General features: G+C 32.7%; 2 long non-coding RNA genes across 6 annotated transcripts; one reads left to right on the top strand and one right to left on the bottom strand.

Annotated features, from left to right (window-relative positions):
• The first annotated feature begins 621 nt into the window (after positions 1 to 621).
• LOC118488224 lies at positions 622 to 2,954 on the top strand. Of its 4 annotated transcripts, none has more exons than XR_004884067.1 (4): positions 622 to 819; positions 1,797 to 1,870; positions 1,938 to 2,006; positions 2,733 to 2,954. It is a non-coding gene; the product is annotated as an uncharacterized LOC118488224 (long non-coding RNA). The 4 variants fall into 4 exon arrangements; XR_004884068.1 differs by having other exon boundaries at positions 622 to 814; XR_004884066.1 differs by having other exon boundaries at positions 622 to 741.
• Positions 2,955 to 3,253: 299 nt separating this feature from the next.
• Positions 3,254 to 5,470, bottom strand: LOC110907563. 2 transcript variants are annotated; one of them, XR_004884069.1, is made up of 5 exons: positions 5,298 to 5,470; positions 4,912 to 4,963; positions 4,610 to 4,663; positions 3,972 to 4,119; positions 3,254 to 3,620 (listed from the first exon to the last, which is right to left on the bottom strand). It is a non-coding gene; the product is annotated as an uncharacterized LOC110907563 (long non-coding RNA). The 2 variants fall into 2 exon arrangements; XR_002573963.2 differs by having other exon boundaries at positions 4,912 to 5,066.
• Between the last annotated feature and the right edge of the window lie 767 nt (positions 5,471 to 6,237).

The raw sequence follows: 6,237 nt of genomic DNA on the forward strand, positions 1-6,237 counted from the left end.
CTAAATATTGCGAGAACCGTGAGAACGAATGAAAAAACCAATCAAAACCAATTTTTTTAATAGAAACCTCATTGTAATTAAGATACAACATCAAAAAAAAGAATTTACAACATCAAATAGTTCATTTCTCATTTCAAAATCACTCTTTTTAGATTTTTTACACATGTGTAAATACAACAGATTTACACATGTGTAAATGGCAAACTTACACATGTGTAAATTTTATTTATTTACGAATTCACGTAAATTTAAACGTGTAAATTAAATTTCTAAGATTGTATTCGAATAATAATGATAAGTGTAGAAAAAAATTTCGAATTTGATTCGTTTTTGACCAAGTTCTCGCGTTTTTTTCATTTGTTCTCACGGTTCTCACAATATTTAGAGTTCTCATTTAAACCCTCCCCTATATGTATATATATATATATATAGGGTAGGGTTCTAGAGTGAACAATGGTTTAGTTGTGAACAATGTGACCAGATCCTGACCAATCATTTCTTAGATGATGAGATTTAATACTAATGGCAATTTTGTAATTAGTTTGTATAATATAACCAGCAAAAAAATCGTATAAGGACATTATAGTAAATTTCTATCATTTTAATTTTGGGAACCATGAATGCTGAACAATTATTCTTAGAAACTTTTAAAGATTTTCTCTCTCTAGAGAAAAGAACCCTATTCATTCCTTATACCTCTACATCACCGACAATTAGGTTCCGAAGCCATCGATATAGAAGGTGTGGCATATCGGCGACCTTAATCAACAGAATTCTGGCAGTTTTAAGTTTATAATTCAGTAAATCGTTGCCAGTTGTGTATATTTTCTACTTCTTTTAAATATATCAAATCGAAAGCTAGGGTTTCTTTCATCTACTGTAATAGTTGTTTAATCACAAGTTTTTGGTCCGATGTTGTGTTTTGATCAACCATTGTTCAATTACATCAGTAATTGTTTTGAAGGATAAGGTTAATTTAACATGTGTATTTCGATTACTGGTTGAGTTTTTTGGGGTAAGACGTGATGAAGATTGTAGACTGGGTTGTACACATATGTACAGGGTGTTTTTTTAGTTAATGGACATGGTTTTTTTAGTTAATGCACTGGTTCAGAATACACATGTGTTCTTCTTGCTCTGTTTTTTAAAAATTAGTTCTCCTTGCTCTGTTTTTATTTGTTTTTTTATGTGAACTGGTTCGGAATACACATGTGTACATTAGTTCTTCTTGCTCTGTTGATTTTACACTTGTGAATTATGCTGAACTGGTTCAGAATACACATGTCTTCTTGCTCTGTTTTTACAAATTAGTTCTTCTTGCTATGATTTTATTTGTTTTTTTTATGTGAACTGGTTCGGAATACTCATGTGTACATAAGAATTACCGATGTGTTTATTGCTCTGTGTAAACTAGTAGATATACACGTGTGTATTATAATGTTGATATTGAATTGGGGAAAAAGTTTATTTTTATTTGCGAAAAGGGACTAGTGTGTGTAAACACATATGTACAGGGTGTTTAACGTATACAGTGGACTTTAGGTTCATCTTTATCTCCATGTAATTTTTATTCGGTACTTCTTTACAAGCAAAATAGATGTCACATAAATCAATTATCATGGCATGCTTGGTAACTATCCCGTGAGTAAAAAAAAAGATGTCTGTGCAAATATAATTGATTATGGACAGACAATTGATCTGACCTCTGAACTAGTATTCGTATTCTCTTCTTATTCATAATTTGTTATACTAGTATTCGTATTCTCTTCTTATTCATAATAATTGATTATGGACAGACAATTGATCTGAACTCTGAACTTGTATGCATCCACGATTCTGCAAGACCTTTGGTGCTAGTGATGCAGAAAAGGTTTGTTACTCTCATTTAATCATTTTCATCTGAAGTTGTATCTTTAATTCTCTTTGATTTTTAACAGGTTCTGAATGATGGGTTGCGAGTGGTAGCATCAGTACTTGGTGTTCCTGCTAAAGCTACTATTATAGAGGTATAAATACATACTTATTTGAGTTCCTGATTGTTTATTTTGCTCTGTTTGAGTCGGGTGTACACATGAAGATTGTACACTGGGTTGTTGAACACTAGGATACGGTTTTAGAAGAACAGTTTAACTTTCGTTTAATATAATATTGTACATATGGTGTAAAGGCTAGTGTACACTTAGGTAATGTACTTCTGTACACATGTGTATACGACGATGTCCATATGTGGATTTTGTTATAAAGATTTATTAATACACTGGGTTGTACACATATGTACAGAGTATTTTGTTTATTTGTCTGCAACCTGGTTTGTACACTATGTACAAGTGTGTATATTGTTATAAAGATTACTGGTGTGGTTTTTTTGGGGGAAATTCGATGAAGATTGTACATTGGGTTCTACAGATATGTACAGGGTGGTTTTGGTTTATTATGCTCTGTTTGAGGCGGGTGTACACGTGTGTATTCAGTTCCTCTGTTTTTATGCAATGTTATGATGTTTGGTTGGTTGTACACTGGGTTATACACATATGTACAGACTGTTGTACACAGATGAACATACCAATGTACACTGAAGTACCTTCTAACCCGACATGATTGACGCCCCTAGTTATCGATCTATAGTCTATATATGGATGTAGCTCAATAAAAATTTTCAGCTAGTAGTTTGGATGACTAAACTACAATTCTATATTTATGTTCTGAGTGTTTCTTGTTTGATATTTATGTAGGCTTAACCTGAAAGGCGACAGAAAAACTAGTTGATGACAAGCGTCACGGGTTATTCGGCGTGAATCTTTTTGTGCTTTGTTCATATTCGTAATCGCTTGTTAGTAATCAAAATCAAGAATTGTTTCAAAAGATTGTTGGGATATTTTAGTACCTGTATGTGTTTTGTTTGACTAATTAATTTAATTGTTTTTAAATGAAGGATGGGTTGTTATTTCTGAATCTATGTTTCTGTTATTTGATGCTTTGTGTTCAACCGTAGATATGTGGCTCCAATCCACTCATGCTTTTATAGTGCTCTAATTAATCGGAATGTAGTTTTCATCAGCGTTTTCGAAGAAAATATGGGTATTGCTCTCTGCATTACGGGTAGTTTTAACCATGCAAAATATTCGTAACTGCATTAAAAACCGTAGTCTTGTTTCATCATGTAAAAGCTATGCCACTCATACTTGTGTATTGAAGTAGTTCTAGTTTTTTTATGACTACAGTTTATTATTGACATGTTAACGTGTTTGTTCAAATGTAAGATACAATAAAAACAATTTAGCGAGGCATTAAGTAACATTATGAATACAGCAAACGAAAGATGTAGTCAAACTAATAGGCAAAGCATTTTAAAACAGTCTCCAATGTAATTGTTATAAAGAGTAAAAAAGAAAACAGCACTATGATCTTGTGTGTTTTCGACGCATCTTCTAAATTCCGCTACTGTTGGCTTCGCTTTCCTATTCTATCTCTATGTCTTCTTCATTTTGTTCTTCCTCGTCGTCTTCGTTTAACTTCACAGCATACTTTTTCCTTAGACGTGTCAAACACGCCTTTCCGCCAAAGCTTTCATATGGAAGTACATTAGACCTATGCCAGGCTCTGTTAAGAATACCATTTTCCTGCACATTATCCATAAATTTAAATGACCGTACATTCCAAGTACATTTACACCTTATAACAACATAATGTACACCAGTGTATAGACTATAAATACACAAATGTATACTGTATGTGTACACTTGTGCACTGCTTACTGAAGAAATTTACAATATTACAAGTTTTAACTTTGCAGCATGACAGTTTGAATTACGGAACGAAAACCAATATTTGAAAAATCTTGAACAAAGAAAGGGTTTTTAGTTTTGTCGGTTTGAAGTCATCATTATCAAGACTTTTACCTACAAAATCACAAAATTTAAGCTAAAACAATAACCTTGTGTAAAAATTAAAAGCTACAATGCAAATCTCACCTATCTTCTCCACAAAATAGCATCTGTTTCTCTGATGCCCGCTGTATCGAGTAGTGTGACCGGGATACCTTGAACCGTCACATTGGCTTCCACGGCATCCCGTGTTGTTCCAGCAATGTCTGTAACGATTGCTCTTTCACTATGCAAGCTAAATTATAAATACCATAAGTGAAAACATAAACTATTGTTTTCTAATGCATGATTAAGTTCCCTAGAGTATGCTTATTGTAAAATATGATATATCTAATTTCATATACAACCTTCTAAAATAACTGGTGTAATGTAAAATAGGAGTAACATTTCCCGTTCAAAAAAAATGTATCCTTATAAATTTAATATATCATATCTACCCTTTCGACCACTGGCAACAACTTATTTACTCATTCTGTAGTACAAAAAAACAATATCAATTACTAATAACAATGTCTTTCACTTGATAATATGAAAACAACGTTATTTATTCAGGATATCGGGTGGTAACAACTGCTTTTATTGTATTTACTACGGAATGGGTCAATATGATATTGTTAAGTGTCTTCATATAGTAAACATAATATTAGAAAATTCCGAAGAATATATGTGTGAAAATTATAATAATTTCACCCGAACTAAATGTGTTTGATTTGAACATAACTTACTCCATGAATTCAGCAGACTAGACTTCCCAACATTTGGCTACCAATGATGGCGATCTGTAATTATCAGACTTTTATTTTGTCAAAATACAAGACATTCAAAACTTCATCAACCAAATAAACTTCATCAACTTCACAAAAAATCAGAGCAAATCAACCACAAATCGAATGAACCAAAAAAAAAACAGTGTATAATCAAATGAACTCAAAAAACAGAGTATACATATGTGTATAATCGAATGAACCCAAAAAAACAACAGAGTATACATATGTGTATAATCGAATGAACCGAAAAAAAAACATACCAACAATTATTCGTCGGAATTAATCAGATGAAGCCAACCATATACACATCACCTTCACAAAATCGGGGCAAATCAACCACAAATCCACGAATTAAATGTACATCCAGCAACTAAAAAGATCTTTAACCCAGAATTCTTGTTTAATTATATGAACCCTAAAATAAAGAACAAAATTGACAAAATTGAAACAAGACAACCACACAACCCATAAATCAAATGAAATCAAACAGCTTTAATCAACCTTATTGAACAAATAATTTTTTTTATATGAACATTCATCTAAAACCCTAGTTTTTAAATGCACAAAAAAGGGAATAAATCTTGAACTATACACAATCGGATGAAACGGACAATTACAATTACCGAAATACACTTGAAATTCGTACCTTTATATGTTTTGAGGATGTAATCTCGGAATTATGGTGGCTGGGAAACAAGGGCTCGTCGGCGGTGAAAGATTATGGTGTAGAGAAAGAACGAGATGGCGATGTTTTGAAGATGTAGGTGGCTGAGAACCAGGGGCTCGATGGCGATGTTTTGAAGATGTAATCGCTGAATTATGGTGACCCTATATATATATATATATATATATATATATATATATATATATATATATATATATATGGGCTTAGGTGATCATGTGATGTGATTAATTATATGTTAATAATTTCATACAACACAGTTGAAGTACATGGATGGAAAAAGGGCTAGAGAAGTAATGAAAGTCAAGTTTGCAAAACATACATGTTGCATCGTGATTATTGAACTTAGTTGGGCTGTCATTTGGAGTTACGGGTTTAAAAATTTGTGAGAAGTTGGGCCACATTTTCTTAATGGTGCCAAAACAAAGTCGGTGGAACTGGAAGATTAATAAAAGAAAAGATTGCACGCAACTTTCAGAGGAGGGGAGTTCAACGGCTGAAGAGAGCGGCTGAAGGCAGCCGCCTTTTGGCGGCTATGCACGGTTCAAGGCATGAGAGACTAGGTGGCTTTCTTCAGGGTGACGGTTCGTATGGTTTAGTACTTTTCTTAGTTTATTCATGTTTGGAATTGTTTTTGACATTGACAATGTTTTTTAAACAATTTGATGAGTTAGTTATTTTAAACTATTTGTATGTGTTTGAGTTCTTGCTTTACAACTTACTCAGTTGATCACAAAACCTTGTAGCTTATTGGGTGACATAGAGTAGATTGACTCACATTAGTAAATAGGATAATTGAACTGTACAAGATCTGATGACAAAGACCTATTTTTTATTACCACATAAATTAACCGACTTTTCAGCATCATGTCTATGTAGTGTCTAATTAATTGATTAAATGGAG

This window comes from Helianthus annuus, chromosome 2, assembly GCF_002127325.2.
Source record: "Helianthus annuus cultivar XRQ/B chromosome 2, HanXRQr2.0-SUNRISE, whole genome shotgun sequence".
Classification (NCBI taxonomy): domain Eukaryota; kingdom Viridiplantae; phylum Streptophyta; class Magnoliopsida; order Asterales; family Asteraceae; genus Helianthus; species Helianthus annuus.